Source organism: Rhea americana, unplaced genomic scaffold (assembly GCF_003343005.1).
Source record: "Rhea americana isolate MKP2758 unplaced genomic scaffold, rheAme1 scaffold_34, whole genome shotgun sequence".
NCBI classification, from domain to species: Eukaryota; Metazoa; Chordata; class Aves; order Rheiformes; family Rheidae; genus Rhea; species Rhea americana.
In genome coordinates this window covers 96,959-123,346 of record NW_028186468.1, presented here as the reverse complement: position 1 = coordinate 123,346, position 26,388 = coordinate 96,959, and positions in this window count along the sequence as shown.

Sequence of the window (26,388 nt, the reverse complement as noted above, 5' to 3'; positions counted from 1 at the left end):
AAAAAAAAAAAGAAAAAGTTTTAACTTGCAAATGACTTTGAAACTTCAATGGAAGAGAAGCTACCTACAAGTCCCTAAGCTTCTTTATTGATACTTTAACATGTTCTTCAGTATCATCTGAGTCTATTTTTTGTTCCAATTCTAGAGAGCATTTGCATTTCCAGAATGAATATCACAATGATATGTTGGAAAGATGCAACCAAACACCATCCCTTCTTCCATGTTTTGATTTTCATGAGAAGAGAACTCATGTCTGCAGGGGAAAGAAAAGTCATGACAAAGATGCCATTTCTAATATGGACGATGAAGAAATGGAAGTCCAAAACAATCTTAATGAATATGCACATTGCCAAATGTACCTGGAGAGTGTGATCCAGAGAGGTTACAGAATCACAGAATCACACAGTCACAGAATCACAGAATGACTGAGGTTGGAAGGGATCTCTACAGATCATCTAGTCCAACCCCCCCGCTCAACCAGGATCACCTGCAGTAGTTTGCCCAGGATTGTATCCAGACAGYTTTTGAATATCTCCAAGTATGGAAGCTCCACAACTTCTCTGAGCAACTTGTTCCAGCACCCAGTCATCCTCCCGGTAAAGAAGTTTTTCCTTATGTTCATATTAAATTTCCTGTGTTTTGGTTTGTGCCCATTGCCTCTTATCCTGTTGCTGGGCACTCCTGAGAAGAGAGTCTGGCCCCCTCCTCTTTACACCATCTGCTCCATCTCTCCAGCCTGTCCAGGCCCCTCTGAAAGGCAGCACAGCCTTCTGGTRTATCATCCACTCCTCCCAGTTTGGTATCATCAGCAAACTTGCTGAGGGTGCACTCTGCCCCTTCATCCAGATCATTGATAAATAAGTTGAACAAGACTGGCTCCAATATTGACCCACGGGGAACACCACTAACTACAGGCCTCCAGCTAGACTCTGCACCACTAATCACAACCCTCTGAACTCTGCCTTTCAGCCAGTTCTCAATCCACCTCACTGTCCACTCATCTAACCCACACTTCCTGAGCTTATCTAGGAGGATGTTATGGGAGACAGTATTGAAAGCCTTGCTGAAAACATCTACTGCTCTCCTCTCCTCTACCYAGCCAGTCATTCCATCATAGAAGGCTATCAAAAGTTCGTTAAGCAGGATTTCCCCTTGGTGAATCCATGCTGGCTACTCCTGATCACCTTCTTCTCCTCCACATGCTTGGAGATGACATCCAGAATGAGCTGWTCCATCACCTTTCCAGGGATGGAGGTGAGGCTGACTGCCCTGTAGTTTCCTGGATCCTTTTTCTTGGTCTTTTTGAAGACTTGAGTGACACTGACTTTCTTCCAGTCCTCAGGCACCTCTCTTGTTCTCCATGACCTGTCAAAGATGATGGAGAGTGGCCTAGCGATAACATCTGCCAGCTCCTTYAACATGCGTGAGTACATCCTGTTGGGGCTCATGGATCTGTGGGTGTCCAGTTTGCCTAAATGATCTCTAACTCAATCTTCCTCCAGCAAGGGAAAGTCTTCCTTTCTCCAGGCTTTCTCTCTTGTCTCCAAAGTGTGGGACTCCTGAGGACTGGTCTTAGCAGTAAAGACCAGTGTTAAGTAAAGATGAGTGCAAAAAAGGCACTCAATATCTCTGCCTTCTCTGTATCCTTCATCATCAGGGCACCTGCCCATTCAGCAGCAGGCTCACATTTTCCCTAATCTTCCTTTAATTAATGTATTTGAAGAAGTCCTTCTTGCAGTTCTTTGACATACCTTGCCAGATTAACTCCAAAGGGGCCTTGACCTTCCTAGTCTCATCCCTGCATACTTGAATGACGTCCCTATATTCGTCCCATGTCCTGTCCCTGCTTCCCCCTTCTGTACACTTCCTTCTTCTGCTTGAGTTTTGCCAGTAGCTCCCTGATCATCCATGCATGTCTCCTGCCCCCTTTACTTGACTTTTTACTCACAGGGATGCACTGCTCTTGAGCTTGGAGGAGATGATCCTTTAATATTAACCAGCTCTCTTGGACCATTCTTCCTTCTAAACTCCTAGCCCATGGGATTCTTCCAAGAAGATCCCTGAAGAGGCCAAAGTTTGCTCTCCTGAAATCCAGGGATGTGATACTATTTATTGCCCTACTTCCTCCATGCAAGATCCTGAACTCCACCATCTCACAGTTACTGCAGCCAGTGCTGCTCCTATCCTCACATTTCCAACCATTCCTTCCTTGTTTGTTAGTACAAAGTCCAGCAGCACACCTCTCCTCATCGGATCCTCCACCATCTGTGCCAGATAACTATCATCAGTGCTCTCCAGGAACACCCTGGATTGTTTGTGCCTAGCTGTGTTGTCCCTCCAGCAGATATCAGGGTGGTTAAAATCCCCCATGAAAAACAGGGCCTGTGATCATGAGGCTGCTTCCAGCTGTCTGTAGAAGGCGAAGGCCTCATTGACTTCCTCTTTCTTGATCAGGTGGCCTGTAGCAAACACCCGCAACAGTGCCCCCCATGTTAGTCTGCCCCTTAATCCTTACCCACTCATCATCCACCCCTAGGCAGAGCTCAATATATTGCAGCGGAATTGTAAGTTATCCCCCATACCCTACTAATTTAGAAGCTAAGGAGAAGTTCTGGAGTTACTATCTCCTGATTCTATTCTGTTAACTGTTATGCATTGTATAAAATAATTATGAGCTTTGGATGACCATCAGATGACATACAGTGAAAAGAACAGGGTACAGAGAAAACGTTTTTTCACTCCATCTGTACAGCATTGGCCTACCAGAAACGTGCTCTGAACAGAAATGATATATTAAAATATGTGAACAACCTTTCAGTTTCTAAGGCTAGTCACACACATGAAAATTAAACTGAGAAACTTATTATTCTGAATACTGACAGGAGATAGACAGTAAACATGAAATATCGAACGAGCAAATGCATGGTTAAGTGTATGGAATAATGCTATGTACAAAGTGCACACTGAACACAGTAGTTCCTCATGTTTCTTTGCCTTTTGAAAAGAAATCCAGTAAACAGTAAGTTAATTAACACAGTGAAACAGAAAATGCTGTGTAACTGTCCTTCAGTAGCAGGAAGAAACAAAAGCATATGAACACAAAGAGTTTGTCTTAATATGACAAGAGAAAGTGTAGTTTTCCCAGTAAATTATAAATCTGGTTTCTGTCTTTGTCCTTTCCAGAACCAAGATATTTTCTGATTTATGTTCARCCAGGATAGAATGCTCTGTCTTGTGGAAAAATTGGACAGAAAAGGTKTAAAATCTCCTAATTAAATTCCTTACGCCAGCTTATCTCTCTCTAAGGTGCTTGCATGCAGCCTCTGAGAGAATGAAACCCCCACAAAAGTAGGGGCACCCTCTGRTTAATAATCAAGGTGTGCTTATCCTGCGAGGGATGGAGGGAGTCCTGTGTGAAACAGATGACCAATTCACAGCTCTTCTTCCTGAGAACTCTGTATTTCACTTCTCTCATTTACTTAGTCTTCTTTAATGTTTTATATTTCCCCCTTTATTTTTTGATCCCCAAATCTTCTAGTTCTCTTTCACTCCAGGTTTCTCCATCGTGCATCTCCAGCTCGGTGCTTTCTGTCACTTAATGAATGGACCTTATTCTTATTCACAGTGAGGATAAATCCACTCTGCTGCAAAGATATGGTTGGGGCTCATGTAACACAGCTTGTTTCGGCTTTGAACAAGCTCGATACAGCAAGGAGGATAGCTGTAGCAGCACAGAGGTATTGCAAATAGCACTGGCAGAGTGCTGCCAGGTAAGCGGCTGGTGTTAGCCTCCCTGAGCTCTGCTTTGCTGCAAATAGTTTTCGGGTTGTACAAGCACAACCATGAGAGCAGCAGTTCTCAAATCTTTGCCAGCAATAAAGATAGTTATAACTACTACTATCACAGTGGTTGTACTTGTAGTTTATACCCGCTTTGTGCCTTTTTGTGCTGCTGGAGTGTTGTAAACCCACCACATTGTTGTGAATAAGGATCAGTGATAATTAGACTCCACATTTCTTTTTCTGTCTTGCCGCCCCTCTAAGCCCTCTACTTTCTCTTCTACCACCGTTAAACGTAGGCAAGGGGGCTATTGCACTACTCGGGGACTTAGGATATACTTTACAAGATCAAGATGTTTCTGAAAAGCTTACAATCAGCATACAAGCAATTAGTGGCCACTTTAATTCCTGGTGGTATTGAGGGCTCCTGCTGTCTAGTTTAGTACTGGCAGATGCAAATAACACTTTGAAAGGATCACTCTAAGTCATTCAGGCTGATGTAGCCCTTTCATTCCTGCACAATACATTCACACATCCACATGAAAATCGGTCTCACATGATATCAGTAGTCAGCCAAATCTCAGTCCTTGGATTTCTTCATTTATGGTAGAAATCACATATTGTTTAYAGAAGAGAAAAAGAAAGAAAAGGGAATGCAAAGTAATATTCTCAGAGCAGACACTACAGAAGAGTTTTGTTAATATTCTGCAGGAGCTGCAATTACTCGGAGCTTGCACCTTCGGAGCTAGCCATTTCTCAGCCTAATTAACTAATCCTATTGTACAGTCCATGTAAGGCATAAGGCAATTAACATTTGTATCATAAATAAACAATTAAGGAATGTTTTGATTTCTGGTTACACTTCTTGTCATTCAACCTGCACTGCAGTTTCTGCCTACTAGGGATTTTCTCTTTAAAACATTTCCCAATTCATTACCAAGTGCCTACTGCTTCCCCTACTTCCAGTGATTCATCATCTATAAAGATGAAATTATAACTAACTGCTCCTTCACTGCAGTAACAGGCAAAGAACAAAAATTACCAACRTGCTTAATTCTGTGTCACTAATTAGTGACTCTTGTCACTAATACTACTGTTTAATTTTACCAATTTTTTTAAAAAAAACTGTTTTATTTTAGAGTTTCTTTATTGTAACTGAGAGCAAAATCTGATTCAGATTTGCAAATTAATTTTATTCCATGCTATTACTAGCTAATGTTTGTCCAGGCTCTGAAACTGTGAARTTCTATATTATTCCTATCTATTCTCCTTATTAATATTTCTGCTAGAAAGATTATCCAAAAATACTATTGATTTTATATCTTTCTATTTKCTAGCCATTTTGTTAAATATAGGTACAACATTTCTGGGTAAGATATAGAGGCACTTACCAGAGATGATCTTGGGTCATCTTTATGACTCTGATAATGACTGTTTCTTTGATTAAGGCCATAATTTCTTAATGGMTATCTATAAAAATAGTTATAATTTATAGGGCCCATAGGTTATCATTATTGCACCAGAAATTCAAAGAAAGAGATGAATCATGGGATCATTCAGGCYGTTAGTGGTACTAGTTAATGATAGACATAAATGGTATTAATGACTAGTTAGTTACATCTACTCAGGCAGTTAAAAGTACCAGTTTCATAATGATGTCCCAGTAAGCAGTTTCCTGTGMCCATGCAAGTGAGATTATCGAAGTYAGCRATGTCCTTCACAAAGGTTAATCTGTGGACTTCTCACTGCCACATTACAATGCAGAGATATTGATCAAATAGACCTGACTGGACATGGAAGGAAGGCAAGGTTTGTAGACATTAAAAACACATGCAACACAATCCAGTTACAAGTGCCTAAGGATAAAAGCAAGCTACATTTCCTCTGAATAAGATGCATTTCTTTTGAACGTTTAACAACCAAAGAACACTCAACAAGAACTGTATTATTATATAATTATTTCAGTGTATTCAAGTAGATAGATTATATCAATATTTTCTAGTTTTAGCTGTTATTTTATGGCTATTAAATGGGACTCATGGCAAATACCTGTCATATCAAGTCATCCTTATCCAGGCATATATTAAAAGAACWCAATAAACCTCACTAATTCAATAATTCTCCATTGACTCCACTCTAGATATTGAAATTCACCACTCCTTCATATAATAAGTGTAGTTTCCATTATTTTTACTATTACTTACATTATAGTAGCCTGAAAAATTCTAGGATTATGCTAGCAAAAAACAGGACACACAATTCTCTGTGATACTGATCTAGGAAAAAAATATTCATTCAGCTAAGGAATGACTGCATGTAAATAATCAATCCGAAGGAGAAAGCAGAAGTTGTCAGCAGCTAATACTTGCTACCTAGTATAGCATCAACTTAAAAAAAGCAAACAAATGGAGAAAATACCTTACAGTTTCCTATCAACAAATTGTTGATTTACAGTACCAAAAAAATTAGATAAGTGAACATCTTAGCATATTTGTCCCTAGGAGAAAATCTTATTTCTTTTTCCAGAAATTATATGATATGAGAGTAGTCTGAGCAATAAAATGGCAGAAGTCCCAGTGGACAGATGATATTTTCTRTGAGAAGACTCCGCTGTAAATCATAACAGTTGCAGATTGCTCTGTGTTTGTGTTTATTCTCCATGAGCCATACACATCCTGGAAATGGCTTGTATTTTGAATGTAAATTGCCAAGCTTCTGAATTTCAGTTCATGAAAATATGAAAAGCTATTTCATAATCATTATTCAAAGCCATTTTAGCATAGTGGCTTTCTTTTCTTACTAAATGCTTTCCCACTCTTCTTTGTAAGTAGGAAAACAATATGAATGGTGCCCATCTGTTCTTGTATGATTTTTATTTCTAGGCAATTTTAATTGGTTTACTGGATCTGGCTGAGTGAATAGAGTACAGTTACAGCCATCTGAAAATTCCCGGTACTCTACATTGTTTTAAGAAATTCTGGATTCTGCAGTCTATTTTGTAAAATACAGTGTTTGCGAGGAAGCAGATGGAACCAGGGGCTGCACCTATAGTCAGCGCAGCAATTCAGCGTTCAGCAGGTGTTACACAAGAGCACATTTGTGAGAAGAACAAAGTCTTTTCAGGAGGTCAGAGAGGAAGAAGTCTACAGTAAATACCAATGATATTTGATCCAGTCGATAACAAGTTATCGGGCCTTAGAWAACAAAACGTTTCATATACAAAATAAACATCGTGACTGCATTCCAGGACTGGGAACTGCAAAGATTGGTATGTCTGAAATTTCTCCTCTGTTCAGTAAATTTCTTTCAAAGGCTGGTCCGATTTGTCTCTGATTCTGAAACTGGAACAAACAAGATAAAAAAGTTGCCACTGTGTTGTCTTTTATAGCAGTAAGTAYTGTGCTATGTACACACAAAACACAGTGTTCAGTATGTCCCGTGACAAGGTTTTATTTTGTCTCCAATTTTTCCTACGAGGAAGAAATGGTGAAATTATGGTCTTCCATCTTGTTAAATAGTTATTCTGTATCTTCTTTCCCTTCACAGTCAGCATCTCCTGGTCTGAGGCACTTTATCAGTATCCAAAATAAAATGTAAAAGAATGATCGCCTTAATCTCAGCAACTGAAATATTAGTTTCCATTAGAATATGCTGACTCCATGCTGCAAGGTCACTCTAATTTTCTGTAATGCTAAATACATTACTATGGAATATCAAGCTTCAAAAAARCTTGGCACTAGACTGAAAAAGATTTTGGTATGACATTCTTCAACCAACTACTAATGCCAGAAATGCTAATTTAATCTTTTAAATGAAAATAAAAATCTATGAAGGAGCTGGTTTGAGCTTTATAAAACTTTGTATTAGAATATTTTGGAAACTAGTCCAAAATGCAGGTGATCAGGTGACTTGAAGATTTTAAGTGATCTTATTATACGCTGATTTTGTCTTTCTCTTTATGTATAATAMGTTTATTCCATAAGTAAATCTTGGCCCAAAATCTACTTGACTAAGTGAACAAATTCCAATTGATTTTAAAGAGTTTTGGATACAACTGTAGCCCAAGAAAATATTTAAGCATTTACTTCAATTATGGGATTATTCCCACCGTAGTCAAAGAGACTACTCAAACTGAAACTGAAATACAGTTTTYGTACTGAACTGGAATATTCTTATGAAGACACAAGGAGCTCCTTTACTTATTACATTTTAATGAGCGAAATGCAAATTAAGTGCATTACACACAATATCTGATACATTATTTTGAGAACTGATTTACTCTATTCCTCAAAAACAATTCTCAAATAAATCAAAAAATAAATCCAAAATTTTGACCTTAGTTGGCTCACATTTTAAGACTACCTCTGGACAGTTAGGCTCCTCTGGTTTATAAATATGTAACTGAGAGCAAAACTGACCCTTTTCTCTTAAATTAGCTCTAAGAGAGTGCCAAATAAGATAGCTCTTTTAAAACAACATACTCAGCATTTACAGTACTGAGTACATTGAGAACTTGAGGCTACCAGAAATAGTCATTGGCTGGAAACKTTTGGGTCTGGTATATTCCAAGAATGCTTTCTTCTCTTTAACACTGCTCTTGATATAGCTACAATCAACAGTGGAGATACTGTAAATTACATTATTTATTAACTTTCTGTAATATATATATTTGGATTGTATGAACGTGAGCTTATCTTACTTTCTTTGAAATCAGTAAGTAGATTGCGCTGGATAGCTAGAGGAACTTGATTTACAGATGGTACCAGGTTTATTTTCATATAAAGTATGAGAAGCAGTTCAATCGCTAACTGCTAATTCCTTCTACCAARAATTTCTTATTACTTGGCCCTTTCAAACATAAATTGCATCTTAGACCATTCTTATTTTATCCTATCCTGATTCAGAAAATAATGATTTTTTTTGCCTTCATTCTCAATTATGTCTTATAAGTACTCTGCAAAGATGAGATGACATCTTCCAAATACCTAGCATTATCTTTTAGACTGCAAGAAAGCAGGAATCACTGTTGCAAAGGACAAATAAAACCAAAATTGACCACAGAAAATTATGGAAAATGAAAATGTTGAATTTTAAAGTTTTRTATAAAGTACTTTAATCAAAATATAAATGTAAGTGCTTTACTATTCTAGGGCAAATGTGTTTGAGTATGTATGAGTACAGTTTACTCCTTATTGAGGATAATGGGAAATTGCAGTGAATCAAATAATGGATAATAAGGTTACTAGAAGACGTGAAAAGGGAAAGTGGCTTTTCACAGAGAGGCCTGGGAATCAGGAAGACTTATCAAAATCTTCTCTAGAAGATTCTGGCAATGGAACTAGTCCAAAAATGTTGAACGGAAAGTTCAGGTACAGACAAACTTGARAGAAATGCAGGAAGCTTGAGGAGTTTTCAGGAGCTAAGACTTTGTGAAAGTAGTAACTTCTGGATTCAGCTGACATTAAAAACAGCTTAGGTATGTCTGTGTAGGGCAACATGAGATATATTAAAGCCTGACTAACTCTATACTTGTGCTGCTCCCCACAGCTAACACAGTATTTCTGCATCCATGGCATGTGCATGATCCATGCACAACCCACATGAACCTTTGATAGATGATCGAGAGCTATCAGAATATTTCTATTCATTTCATAGCTGTTCTGTACTTCAGTTTGACATCTTGAGTTGTTGATTTTTAAACTGAAAAGGACCACTTAATGTTATCCATTTTTAAAGCTTTTTAAAATTATTTTAAGCCACAAAGAAATCTACCTGACAGTACGAAAAAAATGCAAGAAATGTTGTATAAGGATGTATCTCATTTTATTAACAAAACCTAATTTTAATAGGTGAAAWTTTCAAAAGAACCTGAATGAGTTACACCTTTCAGTTAATTTGAAATATTAACTTACTTTCATTGTTTTGGAAATTTTGCCCTTAGTATGTCCTTAGTTGTATATAGTCAGATTCCCAATGAAATTTAAGCTATTTATTGCACTTCTCTCTTCCTGACTTAGTTTTCACAGCATTACTCTATCCCTCTCTTCATTTAAGTTAGCAGARTGTGCTTTTTCAATAAATTTTCTTAGTGTGTTACAAAGATAAGCATCAAAGTCTGAAATAATTTGATCTAGGAGCAATTTTCCAGGTGAACTTCTATAGAACAATTCATCCTTGGCCTGTGACCTCTTCATCCTGGGGAAATCAGACTGGGGCTGAAAATTGGAGTCCTGATTTTGAAATGACAGGGGAAGTGCGTCAAGAGCTAGCTGAGGGTGACAATGAGTTTGGACTGATGTTAATATAGCCCATCAACGAAAAGTGGTGTGGTGTTGTTTTGTGTTTCGATCAGTCAAGTTATTTGATGACAATGGCTAAAGACAGGACTTGCAAAGGCTCCTGCACTCAAAATGTAAATTTGTAGAACTTGATGCACAATATTGGCAGTTAAGGTAGCAGCATCAAAATTCCCAGTGCTCCTACCTTTCTCTTTTGGATCACATTCACGTTTACCCTTTTAGTGGTACTACATTGCTGTATCTTGCTCTGTACCTTGTATAAAGACTTGACATTTAGAGTCGGTGAAGTATATATATATATATTGCAATACTGAACCTAAAGGCTTTGACAGGCAGACTTTGGGGAATCATTACCTGACCCAAAAATCAGTATAAGTTTTTGCCATTCCAAGTTTTGCCATTGTCAAAGTTATGCATAAAGAAGGCACCAGACCTTTATGGTCTGTATATGGTCAGTATTCCTAGATTTCATTTTGCAAAATGGGAACTGTTAATATATTCACAATTGAGATCACATGTTATATGAAGAATTGTAAAGTATATTGTGAGATTTCCTTATTCTATCTACTTGAAACAGCCGATTTAGCCGGACTAGTAAGCTAGCTAAGTTTGGACAGAGCACCAAAATGTGTCTTGTATCTGTCGCCATGATGGTCACCATACAGCGCTRTTAATCCAACTTCTCTATCTCTCTTTGAAGCTGGGCAGTGCAGAATCCAGGCTGTTAACAGATGYCATGCCTTGGAGCTTGGTTGTCACTGCCTTTCAATTATTTTGGAACGGAAACTTAGCTACTGAAACAGTTTTCTTCATCTGCTGTCACCATTTAAGGTCAGGTGGCACATACTATCATATTTTTCACAAGAGTGTGCAAAATTAGTGTTGTTCGGTACTTAAAACATTTTAAGAAGCCAGCATTCTCAAAATGAGAAGAAAGAAAAGAAAAAAAGACACTGTATTTGAGTGGATATACTCATCATCAAACAAAAGATCTAAGGGGTATTTAATCTACAAAACTAGAGTAAACAGTTCTTCTAAATAAAATGTTTCATTTGAAGAGTAGTTCAGTAATTTGTTCAGTCATAAAATACTGGTGCTTTGGTGATATATTCACTTACTGTACCTCAGCAGTCGCTTGTTTTTAATTCCTCTGGGCTGTCTAAATTCCCAATAGTAACTTAATGAGAGTACATAAAGTTTCCAACAGCGAAATGGTTGTGAGGAAGAGAGATTTTTCTCTCCCCTGTTACCCATATTTAATTTGTCCTATACTCAAAATATTTTGCCTTTGTGACCCTGAACACTAAGAGTAAACAGCTAGATATATTGCAGCCTTTTACCCTCTAAATTCTACGTGACTATATCCTCATTTATATTTTTTGTTAGTAAAGAATAAAGGCTTTAATATGAACTAATAGGCAATTAAATAAATACATTTGATTACTGAGACAGAGATCTAATAAATTGAAGGGGCTCATGAGAAAAAAAACTAGTAAACTCTAGTTGGTTTTATTTTAATAAGACAAAGAATTACATATGGTGCAGGAAGGTATAGGGAATAGTAATGTCTACCCCAGTATAATTAGAATGTAATGTTTCTATAAAGAATAGTAATATCTATGTTTACAAATTCACCTGAGGACATTAATCCGTGAGTGTGGAAATTGTTTCAGAATAAAAAWCACTTCCTTAAGGAAGTCAAGAAAGATAAAATCACACCCTTAAATTTAAAGGCAGCACATTAGCTAGAAAATATGTGCTGTTTTCTTTTAACAATTAATCAGTTAAGCTCTGCTACCTCCCAATAAAATGAAAAGGCGGATTTGCATCGTATGCRCAAATTTTAATGATTCTTTTGATTTTTTATATTACATCAGGTATAGATTTGTCAGAAACAAGCAGTCTGGTTGGTGGAGAATATCAAAATAACCCAAATTCTGAAAAATAGCAAATATTGATATCTGAGTAAGGAACTCGTATATGAATATATACGCTAGTATGTGAATAAATAAATACATACATACATACATACATATATATATATATAAAGAGGAGAATGTAAAAAGAAAAGGACATAATAAGAAGTAAAATAAAGCCAACCACAGCAAAGTATTGAAATGCAAATCAAGAGTTCTGACATGGACTTGGTAAATATGATACTGGTTGACATGGCCACAGCTAGATTTGATGAACTCTCCCCTGCCCAACACACAAACATTTTTCAATACATACAGAGCACAGGATTCTGATGTAATATGCAACAAGTATCAAAAGCAATAGGATCTGATCAAGAGGCCGAGTGTGGCACCTGTGATGACAGAAAAGGGCAGCCTTAAGGGATGATTACCAGGTATATGAATAACTCGGCTTGAGATGTAAGTAAAGACTGCATAGAGGCTTATGCACATAGTGATTTATCTGGTGGGAGCAAAAGATTGAGTTCTTCAGGCAGGGCAGATAATCTCTAGAGAGTAGTAGGTAGTGTCTAGAGAGTATATAATGGTTATATACATGCAGTTACTAATAACAAGAAAGACTAGAAGAAAAGTCATGGAAGAAAAATAAACCTTTTGATGGGAGGTGAGAAAGTTGAACTGTCATAGTATTATTATTCTTTATGATCCTGATATCATGTGCAGATACAGACAGAATGGGGAAAATATCCTTGTGAGTGATTAAAAAAAGGGAAGAGGAGTATTAATTTTTTGGATTAGGTGGAACCTTTTGGAATAAGTGGAGCCTACACAGTAAGGAACGTCTGTGCAATACAATGAGGAAACAGTGCTAARGGATAGGGAATGGAGACCAGTAAGCTACTCAAAATTCATGCAGCTATAAAGCTATTGTAGGTGTGTTTACACAAATAGAGGACAGGCTAGATGCAAAAATAGTCAGAAGAAGTCAGTAAAGAACAGGGAAAACAAAATCACATTTCAGAAGGACATGTAAAATAAGGAGTAAGATCACAGCCAAATATATACATAGCTCTTTTTATTTTTGGGGGGGGGAGCTGGAAAAACTGCATAACAGTATTGATTTGAATAACAATATCAACCCAAATGACATTTCATAAGGCTGGTGGATTAAAAATAGTATGTAGTACATTACAGTTTCATTGGATTGCATATATAACTATACCAACACCATCAAAGATGTGTTGTTAACTGGTTGACTGCAATACACATTATGATTTTCCAGTGACAGTAGAGGTTAAAACTATTAGTCCATGCCCTGTATTTGTTCTTTTGCAGGGTAAGATATCCAAAGTAATCATTTCAATTTTATGGAAACACCAAACATTAATCATTAGGCTGTGCAAACTTGCTCCTCAGCGAGTAGAAAGGAATACAGTGCCATGAAAATCAATGCAAAAAGAKAAAATACACTACCAAAATGCACAGAAAATTTTGAAACAAATTAATTTACTAGAAGTCATGATGGTCAGCCGTCAGTTTGTATCTAGAACTATTATACTGCTATAAAAACCCTAAAAAATAAGATGACATAGAATAAGTTCCTAATGTACATATTTCAAAACAATGTATTCTTAAACAGATAGAGATTAAAATATGTGACTGTGAAAGTAATTGGCATTTTTGTACCATAGAAAATTTTATGATTTTGGTATATCTGTTTTCATTCTGAACCATCATGAAATAAAAACAATTCCTACTAATGAACAGTTTGGGGTTTYAACTTTTAGGTTAACCAGATGTTACACACTTTTGTAAATGAAAATTTTATCTCTGCTTTGGACTTTTAAACTATTTACTGGTATCTTCAATAAATTTTGAAACAGACCTTTAATGACAAATGGATCAGTCATTTTGCAGTGTTTGATTCTCTTAACAAAAACAGGTTAAAACTGACACTCTACTACAAAGATCTAATTATGAGAACGCACTGTTTTCAATCTGAAAAATAATTGGTTCTGCTAAAATRTCATTCGTCTTCTTGCATCCACTGCTTGTTAATAACACCTCTGTCATTTTTAGCAGCTCTTTCAAAATGATGCTTTCTTAAGTTTCTTCAAGGAACTTTTATTTATCCCATGAACCAAATACAAATTTGTTTGAACAAGAAACAACTGAAAATTACTGTTYCCTTAATTTGGATGTGTTTCTGGAGAACGGCAACTTATCAAAAGCTAAAAGTGGAATTTCTAAGTCTTGAAGTTTATTTTAACTAATTTTTTGAGATGAGATTGCACAAAATTTAGGACATTCATYGGATATCCCAGTATAAGATGATTTATTTGTGAAGCAAACAAATAAGGGATACTGTGTTAGGCCACGAGGAAGCAGAGCCTCATCAGATCTGCTTCAGACAGCTTCAACATTTCTGAAAGAAACTACTATGGCAAGGCTGAGTAGTATGTCCTTGTCCGTTGAGCTAGGACTCCACTGGCTTCTCTTAGTCCCACCCATTGTGAGCCACAAGGGCTTGAGAGTCCCACCTGAACATGTGTTCACCTTCCAAACAGACCCAGAGAACAACTTTAAATATTAATTAAGGCATCGCTCTATTTTTTTTTAATATCTTCTTTCTGTCCTCCTTTCCCAGTGTGATTCCAGGCCAGAGTTACAGTTCCTCAGTACAGTTCTGCGTTTGTCTTTGTCGGGGGTAGAAGTATCGTTTCATGGTGTCTGATGGCTCCGTTACATGGCRGTCGCTGATCACAACCTCCCAGTTCTGACAAAGTTTGACTTGACTCATCACAATAATTTGGTTTYGAGGCACTTGTGTTGTGTATGTGTGTGTGTACATCTGCATAAGCTAATTATAAGGCAGAGCTAATCACAAAGCAGAGCTTCGGAAGAGATGTTAACATTTGTTTGAGTTGCAACTTTTTCGATTGATGGTTTATTCTCAGAAATACCGGTTTCCGAGGGAGCCAGAAGCCGGCTCCTCCTTAGCTCCCCCCGCTGCACCATGCCACATTTCGTAGCATCAGCAACGCTCCTGCTGCCAGCGCTCTTTCACACTGACTRTATTAGATTTATGACTCATCTCCTACAGCTCACTTTTGTGTTAATTGGTTGGTTTCCACTTGTGCCGTTTCCATGCCGTCTCCCGTGTTTTTGTTCCTCTCTCTTTTCCAGAAGCACGTGAATCCCTCTCTGCTCCTGCCTTTGAACTCCCCGTTCGGGACGCTGTGTTTGGCGCCGCGATGAACCAGGTGCCGCGCTCGCATTTTGTGTTCCCGGGCCGAACCACCTGCTCGGATGGCTGTCTCTCGAGCAGCTCCACGGTATAATCACCTTTGTTTGCGACGTCTGTGACTTTGCCAACAACTCGTGCCTAAGGCTTTTACTGTGTCAGTAGCAAAATAATACAGAATATCTAGGGATGAAAMGGGAGACTTGTAAACTGTGGAAATATAGCTTAGGAATAAACAGATATGACAAGACTTTTGAAGAGTGCTATGTAGGGAAACTGTTTACCCCTACTCTGCCAARTTGAAACTTAAGTATTTTTGTCAATTAAAAATCAGGATTTTTTTTTTTCAGATCAGATAAAATGTTTTCTTTCAATAATTTCCAAAGCCATTTTGAATTACCTGAGGTTTTTTTTTTTAATACATACTTATTTTGAAGTTCCAAAAAAAAAAAGAAACCAAAGTCAAAATCTGTTGACAGGGACTATTCTGACCATTTCAGAATTTTTAAAAATATTTCCTACCAATAATTACATCCCTCAAAGTCAGCCATCCCTTGTAAAAGTTTCTATTTTCATACACTCACTTTTTTTATATGAAATAAATTTGTAAAACAGTCCTGATCAGCTCTATGAATTACTTTAATTTACTTTTCACTGTTATTTTTCCCACCACAGTTTATAGTATTTCTACAATCGTATGGCTTGCTATAGTCTTACATTTTTTGGTGTACTTTGGAAAGAGCAAAATACGCAGAAATGTGAAGATATTCTTTACAATGTGGTGTTTCTAAAGTGTGTGGTATTTACTGTACAAAGCCTTTAGAAATATTTGTGCAAAGAGTAAAGTCAACGATCCAAAAGCTCATTGAAATCAATGGGAGACTTTCCATTAAATTCAATGGGCTTTGGTCCAAGCTGTTTGTAATTATAGGCTGACATTTTGAAAGCTGCCTGAGGGGCTGGAAGTCTAATGCGCATTAAAATTAACCGGGCATCTAGCTTTACTAGGGTGCTTTGGAACTCACTACTTCAGTGTACATAGATGAGTGACCTGTTTGYGAGGCTCAGCTGGTTGCGTTAGAGCTCCAAGGAATCTACAAGCACATGTCTTATCTTCTATATCACAGAAATGTGTCCTCTTTTAAAGGATAGATGCTTCAAAATTACTATTTTATTGCAGAAAAGTGTAGTCTAACTTAAAAAAGAGCTGTATATATAAAAAATTACTATATAATTGACCAAAAGTGATTTATGCAAAGGTTTGCCAGTTTAATGTTGGGTATAGGTTTGGGGGTTCTGTCCTAATAGGAAATGTTCTTAAATATTTGGATTTAGATTCATAATGAAAGCTAGATCACTATACTGAACAAATAATTCAGTCTTTAAATTACTTGACAAATATATCTGGAGCAAAGAGGCTATGAAATCCATGGCCATATAAGTGTATATTTTTGTTTAAACTTCTCAACAGTATTCATAAAGTCATAGAATCAGTAAGGTTGGGAGGGACCCCTGGAGATCATCCAGTCCAACCTCCCTGCTCAGCAGGGTCACTTAGAGCATGTTAGACAGGGTTGCATCCAGGCAGGCCTTGAATATCTCCAGAGAAGGAGACTCCACAACCTCTCTGGGCAACCTGGTCCAGTGCTCCGTCACTCTCACAGGGAAGAAATTCCCCCTCACGGTCAGGCGGAACTGCCTGTGCTTCAATTTCTGCCCATTGCCTCTTGTCCTGTCACAGGGGACAACTGAAAATCCAGCAAGGAGTTATTGGTTTGAAAAATTGCTTGACTTGAGAGTGACAAATGTTGACTTTAACATTTTGTATTGATGCTGCMCTATATTAAACCAATGTATATAAGGTAAGCAACCTGAACTACAGTTATTTATACACATTATGCAATACCAAATATCAAATCTGTGAACTGTTCTGATTTGTTCTAAAATCTATCCTATCATCCAGTAATATATTTAAATTCATCTTTGATTTAAACTCACCYCTAATTTAATTCACACACTTATAGCTTAGCAGTTCACTAAGTGTTTTTCAGGGTGTAGGAGTCATCAAAATAAATTTTTACAACTCATTAAAATTTCATTCAGTATTTGGAGGGTATAAGTACAAAATTTTGAAGTGATTTGGGAGCATAAGAACAATATTTTCATTTTTAGGCATTCTGAATTATGTGATATATTAGAATAAATGCAACACTTGTTTAGATGAAATATTTATATGCTGGTGATACACAGTTCAATAGTAAGTTTAGTTTTATTTAAATTAGCGATAGACGTTCCATTTAAATTAGTCATGGATCATAGCATTATTTCCCAAGATGCCTTGTTATGTTTTTTTTATGGGTACCATAGACAGTATTGTTGTTATATGATTATCACTCAGTTAACAGAAATTTATACAGAATATTGTAACCAAAAAGAAACCACACAAAGTGGCCATATGCAAGCAGATCAATTATTTAAACTGAACTCATGCATAAATTAAAATGAAATAGAAACTTTTAAAAAATGAACTTGGGGATAAAGATATAGCTGAATAAATAGCTGGTCAGTTGACAGTAGGCCTTTGGCCCTTAGATCTATCRCTTATTTCAAGAGGAATTATGTTCCAGTTTTAAACATTAGCGTCCTAGATTAGCAGGAGATTAGGCATAGTGCAAACTGAATGGTAGTAAAATCAGACTTCGAGAGAAAGAATAGCTGTTGCATTTGTCATTAGCATCATGTTAGATTTTGCTTAGGTCCCTTGCTGTTTCCTGCTTTTGAGGCAGCCGTTGGCCTACCCTCTTGGCTGAAGAGGGGGTGTCASTATTTAATTAGAGACACAAATAAGAAGAAAGAAAGGGAAGAGAAGCTAGTTCTTACCATATGAAAAGCCCAAGCAGGGCAGGAACTGTCACACAGGAAAAAAATCAGAAAACACCTAATCAAACTGAGTRGACTGAAGTACAATTGCTAATATCTTTACTGAGTAGTTTTATAATATTATTTGCTATAGAATATGCACTTATATACAGTGATGTTAGTTGTGTATGTGTGCATTTTCATTAACGTCAGTGAGGTAGCAGACATAAAAYATATACATTCGTGTTAGCCCAACACCAAAACCTTTGTAGGTTCAGTTCAGGTAACTGTTCAGTTCTTCAGACCACCATGAAATTCTTCTGGAACTACCAAGCACCATTTCTAATCTACGCGGTTTTTTTTTCTTTAGGATTCATGATGCTTCTCAGACGCATACTGCCAGCAAATTAATCACAACTGAAAATATTCATATCAACCTTGGGACTGATCTCCATAAACTTCACTGCAGCTCCCCTACATCATGCTGTTGTCACTGATCTTTTAGCTACTTATTATCCACTTCTCAGTTCTTATCCTAATCATCATCTTCTCTACTTTAACTAATAATTCCCTATTAAGCATCAAAAGCTATACCGGCTTCCAAGTAGATTACATCTAGATTAAACCTATTTCCCTTGTCTAGAAAAGTAATTATTGCCTCAGTGAAGGATATCAGGTTAGTATTTTCCAGTTGCATGATAGCTTCTCAAACTCAAAGGATTTAGCAAATACCTTTGCCAGAGGTGCAATTTGATGTGCCACTATTCTTAAAATTGCTGAGATGATGATAGCTCCTCTCAGTTTTCATACATGATGCACTTAATGTTTTGTCTTGATAACAAGCAGTAATTTCTGTYCCCTATCTTCCCTGTCACCCTACTGAAAATTGAGCTTTAGTCTCAGGTCACGTCTGGATCTTTCTTAATCTTTACCCCATCCTCACTATACAATGAATTCACTTTGTCCCAGTTCTCTTTTATTTATACAGATAAAATAATTTTTTGGCAATTATTTTAGSAGAGAGGGATCAGATTTAACTCACTTTGACTTTGGACAATTCTTCTTTATTCTAAAATTACTGAATTTTAAATCATAGTTTTCTGATCACCCCTATTTTCCATTCCTTCTAGGCTCTCTTGATTATTCCCTATCTCCTCCTACTTATTTGTGCATACATGCATTCACTCATCTTTCTTTTAATTCAGTTCCATGTAGTTTCTGCACCTCTGATTTTTTAAAAAATCCTTTTTTTTTCATCTAGTGAACAGTGTGTCTTCTCTTTCTGATTTAATCTAAGTAGAAAATTATTTTATTAAAGATTGTTTTTGAACCAGAAGCTTTAAAGACTAATTTGTGTTTATCATTCTATTTAATTTAAAGTGAATTAGCTGATGATAGTTCATTCCAAGGCTATTTTCTACAGCTATTTTTTTTGCAATATGCTTGCTACTTATGGATGYTAAGGAAACATGGTCTTCAATAACCAAGTATGATTCTATCTGGCAAATAAATCTGTTGGATACTGAATCCAAGACTATATAAACTTTAAATTCTTTGTAGCATTTGTTCTCCAATTTGTATCTGAGAAATTAAAGTCACTCATAGCAACAGTTCCTGGTAGTATTTCCAGATGTCTTGCTAAATGCAAATATGAGCTTGCAGTTCTCTGGTAGGCCCCATTTATTGTTTCTCCTTACCATGTCTAATACATGCAATACTTTTCTCATCCTTTCTTGGGGACCAAAATCACAATTTGTCTATRCTTTTCCTGCTTATTTCTTTAAAGTAATCTCATTCTAAAGGTGTAGCTTTACCCTCGTAGCCTTATTCTATTTTCTATCTGAAAAAATACCTCCTCTTGAAGAATATGTTCCTCTGTTTTCTCCTTCTCCATGCCCTTTTACCTCTTAGTATCCTACTTCATATTGTTTATCAGTATTGTAAGCTTCCTCATTTTTGCCTGCATTTCTTATATTGAAATTTTAACATTTTACTTGTTTTTAGCCATACCAAATAATTTAGTTGCAAAAGGTGCAATTTTAATTTTCACCTACTTGACTACTGCTTTCATATCTATTGATCATTATTAMTCAACTAATTGGCCACTGATTATTTTTATTATTATTACTATTATTTATTTATTTTGTTATTTATTTACCATTATTATTTTTAGTGGTGAATAGCATTTTGCCCTTCTTATCTCTCTCTGTTCCTTTATCCATTGTTTGCATTGTCATTTACTTTATTTTCTTTTTGTTGTAGCTCRGTTAAAGTTCTGCTTCATTCTGTTAAAAGAAATGATGGACTTTAAAATGTTACTGCCAAGATTCTCAGTACTTTTTAGTCTGATGATCTTCTGATGATCTTCTTATCACTTCTACTGGCTGTAGAAAGTTCATAGCAACAGTAAAACCAATCCATCAAGAAAAGAATACTTTCCACTTGACAAGCTTCTCCCAACTTTCCATATAGCATCAGCTTCCTGAGTTAACCATTGATCTTTGTTACTTTGTCTCAACTTAGACTTTTTTTTTTTTTTTTTTTTTTTTTTTTTCTTAAAGGAAATAATTTATTTTATTATTTTTTTTTTTTTTTCCCCTCTTTATTTTTTTTTTTTTTTTTTTTTTTTTTTGAGTCCTACAGGACATAACTCAAGATCGTATAGTTTAGCATTTTCCCTACTCTGGAATATTCATCTTCTATCTGTTCCAGATGAGCTGCATCAATGCAGCGTACGTGGCTGCAAAGTCTGTAGCACTCTGGGCATTTAGATTTACAGACTCTTGCAGAGCGTCTCCTCAGGAGCTCAGACCGCTGATCCCCATCCCACACCCTCATGCTGCTTTCCCCTCACTCAGTCCTTCAGGTTAAGGAGCTCCTTGGTTGGGACCTAGGATATGACTTAGGTCTTTTCATCACCAGATTAAATTACCTTCCCTCTGCAGAGCCCTAATTTACGTGGGAGGGAAACACGGCCATGTGGGCTGTGAGGCATTTGGCAGCCAAGACGGAGGCGAAAGGAGAGAAGGGAGATCAGGACTGCATGCTCACCATCATGTACTGAGCTATACTACGAAGCCCTGTGTGAAGATATGGACAAGAGGTGAAATATTTCTGCTTCAGGTCAAGGGGACTCTTTATAGAGAATCAAAACTGTGCAGGGAGGGTGAATGTGTCCTAGGYTCAGCGTAAGGTTGCAGACTGTATACCCTGAAGCATCCAAAATTATCTCCAGCTCTCTCCTTTCTGCTCTTTGACCTTGTTTTCTCTAAAGTAAATAACAAAATATATGAATATTTAGTCAAGAAAACTGAATAGWTTAGCCACTTTATTTGACATTCTCAGGTACTTTTTGATTATCATATTGCAAAAACCCTAGAAAGTATAAAACTGACTCTGAGTACTTCACAGTTATAAATTGMGTTATTCTAATAGCAAGTCTGGGGCGAGCACAAACACGAAAAGGACGGATGGGCTATGAGTTTYCCCTAGAGATGCAGGTTGCAATTACCCTTGCTAAAGGCAAGCAGGGCGTGCTTTTTACAGAAGCTGACATTTTATAGCACCTGCTACATTCAAATCCCTGTTTCTGTTGTCTTCAGCTGTGATTAAGTAAGCTCAGCAATACTTGTGCAAAACAGGCCACAGTCTCAGGGCAGGCAATCAGAAACAAAAAAAACAAAAAAAACAAAACAAACAAAAAAAAAAACACATAGTAGCCAGCTGTGAAAGCTTTAGCAGAGGTTTATTCTCCAAGGTGGCATGGACTGAGTTAATCATTATAACATGCCTTTTTTTTTTTTTTTTTTCTCCTCTCCCCTGCAGTCTTTTCCTAATTCACTGTACATATTCCAGCTTCTGCAGTAAATGGGGGATCCAAGCCACAGCAATCCTCTTTATTAGATAACCTTTTTTCAATCTGAGAAGCACCTCATACTGGATACTGAATAAAGTATGGTTCCTGAAGGAAAACAGCATGCTATTATGTAATAAAAATATTATTTTTCTTAATATATACACATAAGGGCATGTATTAATAATAAATGCACATTTATTATCAAAAATAGTATTATTAATAATCCACAACTGGAAATTCTGAATTGCTATACAGACTACTGATACTTGCTCTCATATARCAATGGAGTGATTCAGGAATGCTGCCATCTGTCCCAAGTTCAAGGAGACAGTAAGTTTTTATTGTCACAGGTTCTTCTGCCAACCCCAGCAAGATCATACTTACTGATCTATTTATTCTCTTCCAAGCCTTGGGTTCTCATCAAAGTCCCATTCTCCCTATCACCTCCATTACAATCATTATTCCTTGAATTCCTCTGATGCATTCCCCAATACAATCCCAAATTTTCCCCCTTTTTTACATTACAGAGAGTCCCCTCTACGTGAGTCCTCTGATATCCATTCACTAGTTCTGCCATTTGTCCCTGTGCAGCTGAAACAGGCTTTCTTGCTGCAGGGCTCAGCAGGCTCTCCCTGCTTCTTCTTCATATGCCTCTGGCTTTAAAATAGCACGGAGATGCAAATACCAGAAAAACATTACTTATACTTAAGTGGATATATCCCTTCCTGTCCTCCTCCCAYACTAAGGTTCAGTGCTCAAGACATAAGAAATCTCTGCTAAGCCCAGACCTTTTTTTCTAAACCTTCTTATTTATGCTGACAACAAAAGCCAAATTTCAGTTTTTATCCCAGCTGCCAAGTATCAGTCTGCAACTTCAAATTATATTAACTATTTAAATAATTTCTTTCCTTATCATGTTGTTCCTTCCCTCTCTCTGATTTATTATCATGAGCAAAACAACATACTTTGCCTCGTTCTCAGAAATGGCTGGATTGTTTTCATAAAAAAACAAAAATCTAATACATATTTCATTTGCCTCTAAGCAGACACTGCAGAACATTTAAGCCCAAATATCTACTGTTTGGCAAATTTAAAAGTAACAAAAATCAACATTTGATAATGAAATGTGGAAACATTAATAAGCATATCTATTGACCTGGTTTTGGCCTTGATTGGTTTATTCTACATTAGCTAAATAGCACAAAGCACCCGGCTGAGCCAAGCGGCTCCACATATGCTTTAGCCTTCATAGGTGACTTGGTGCTGGTCTGACTGCTGCTACTGCATTTTGCAGCTTAGCCTCTYGGGCTATTTGCGGGAATCCTGCAGCGAAGCTTGATGTTGCCCTAAGCTTTGGTAGTATCAAATCAAGCCCTAGCCAGAACATCTCCACTGGAAAGCTTTAAAAAATCATTTATTTTCACTTCTTTATTAGACTTTATCTGCACATACAATAAAACTTTTTTATTTTAGATGCATAGAATAGGGCCTGGTAACTCTGTTATTCAGTGACCTCCTTTGCATTTAAAACTTAAATCTTTCTCCACACAGAATTTCTTTAGATATAAGGGGAAGATGTTTGTTTGTTTTTTTTAATTAAGCAAATTAACAAATTACTGCTAATGAAAAAATGTATAATCTTAAAAATCCAGATTAATTTTCTCTGATTAAACAAATTTAGAAAAAATCATTTAGAAAAGGGTTGATTGATAGTAATTGAGTAAATTGGCTTAGAGTAAATTAGCTAAAGCACCAACTGGTAGATGTTTTCATTTGGCAATCAAATAATCTAAAAATGTGTTACACCTCTGAAGGACTGATCAAACTAGGTGAGCTGTGTGAAAGGATGCTGCTGAGGCTAAGAGGTAATTGGAGTTGAAATGGGGTAAAACCAGAGACTGGTACTGTAAGAATAATTTAAATAGATAGTAATACTATAAATAAAGCAAAAGATCCACATTAATAAGAAAAAAACACCTACGAATACATAGGTATATGTATTGTTATTTTTCCCATTGGTGAGTGAAGCATTTAATACATGTAGGAAAAATTTATTGGCAAAGAATTTATAAGTAAGTTTAGGGAGTTCACATGAATTATAGCCCTCCAGTCAAGGAATCCTAGAATAATGGTTATAGTGAGTGTCATATTGCTAATATAGAGGACACAGGAACTTTCCCCTCTGGAAAAAGCTATTGTAATCCCTTTACTATTCCAATATCGCGTTTGCGTATGATCTCTGTGGAACATCTTGCATTTAAACTTGGAAGAATACAACAAAAATAACACCCCTCAGGTGCCTTCAGGGGTGGGAAACTAGATGGAAAAAAGGATGAATAATTTATTCTCATATGTGACATTTTATTCCAACCAAAATCATCACAGCTAAAAGCATTAAAAAGATACTGTGAATTTATACTGCGTTTTAAAATGCAGTTAAGGATTTGCTAGCCACACATTTTATAAAAGTGGTTATCAATTGATATAAATCGCATATTAGAATACATAACTAATTCTGTATTCACCTAGTGAATCTGCAAAATTCTGCAGAATAAAAAGGGGTCAAGGGAAGATATATTACCCATCAGATGCTAACAGTCATGAGTACTCTTGTTTTTCCATGTTTTACATGAATGGGAGCAGATGTGGATGTGATGTACTTCTGCACTGGAGCAAGGTGGTAGTGGTGGTCCAAGGCCGGGGAAACGCGACCGTGTTCAGTCCCATTGAGTAAACTGATCCTTATCGCGAYGATATGGAGAGAGGCTCACTGGCGGTAAAGCAGCTGTGACTCCCCGACTGCCTTGCAAAGAGCAATGAGAGCTTTGCCTCTCTTTCAGGTTTATCCTGAGCACCGAAGCTCAGGTTGCAGCTTGCACTCCTTGCTCATGCTAAATTCCCATTGAAGTCAATAGGAACTTTGAATATGTAAGGAATGACTCACACTGTTAACTTTATCAAGCATTCAGCTTAAGTCTTCCTTTCCACTGTTTGCAAATCTGAATAATCCAAAGTCCTTAGTTCTCTTAATTTTCTTGTGGTGGGAGGTCATTACCCTTTTTGTAACCTGTACAGCTGGCAGATGTTATCTGCCAGTTGCATGTTTTAAGCAGTGCACAGCTGACAAGCAAGGCTGTCAGTTCTCAGGATTTTCTGCTTGCAGTATGCCACTTTTACCATTTTACTTGCTAAATATAATGGACTCTCTTCTCCTTTAAATGTGAAATAAGTTCACATGAATAATATTTTCTTCATATCTTAGTTTCAGTAGGAGGATAAAATATGGTAAACAAGCTATTCTCTTCTCTTTTCCTTAAAGAGTACATTGTTATTGTAAGTAAACATTTCATGTAATCTTAAATTAGTCCAGAAAAAGATGAAAACATGTTCTCTTTTTCCTTCTTGAACAAGAGCTCAAAGAGCTTTTCAGAAGATAGTGACAGTATAAGGAAACTGCATTCTGTAGCAGCTCACAAACAGCTCTAGCTTATTTCTGAAATAAAGTGATAAACTAGTTACCTTCATTAAAGAAGCAGCTGCCAAGAGGAACAATTACTGTGTTATTCACATCCCTTTTGACAATCACAGGGATGGGAAAGAATAGTCTTCATGAAATGTACRGTCTGAACTCTAAAGATGACCCTCCTCCATTGTAGGTTTTACAAATAATATAGTCGGTACTATGATATAATAGTGATTTCAATATATAGGTATAAAAGTCTATTCTGTACCTCCCTTTTTATGGACTAGCAAATGAATCAGAGCAAGTAGCAGCCTGGAGCAGACAGGCTAAAGCTTTGGAAGTCCTTCCTCTACTCCACTACATCTACTGCACTTCATCTTCACCCAGAAGAAAAAAGTCTCGGGGGCAGCAAGCRCCGCAGCCTGGCAGAGGAGTGGGTGCTGCCCGCGCCGGGTAGCGGACGGCCCTTCTGCCAAATACTCCCTCACTCCTTTGCTGGGCAGCAGCTGTTCTGCTAGCGCTGGGCAAGACCTGCTTTCCAGGCTGCGGAGAGAGGAGACTTTGCAAAGGGAGATAAGAGGACAGRTCACTTCCCCCATGGCCAGGAGAGACGCAGATTCTATTACAATTAAATGGAATAATTTTGTGTGAAATGGAGTTGCTTTATGTGAGATGGATAACTCCCAGGCCACTTAGACATGCCTGTAAATGTGTGCATTTTCAGTGGAGAAAAGTTGAAAATAAAATAAGCTGATAGCTTTGGTGCAATGACAGAACATACATATTTGGCAAGCAATCCCATCACTGAGCCTTTAAGAGATTTTTCATCATATCAATGAAGCTTGACATGCTGTTTTGCCTGCCTATTTAACAGGGGACTCAAATGAAGCGTCCTCTTTTCCTTTATTCAAGACATGTTTCACATTTGACCCATCCCAAATAGCACGAGAAGAAGAACTGGAAAAAAAAGAA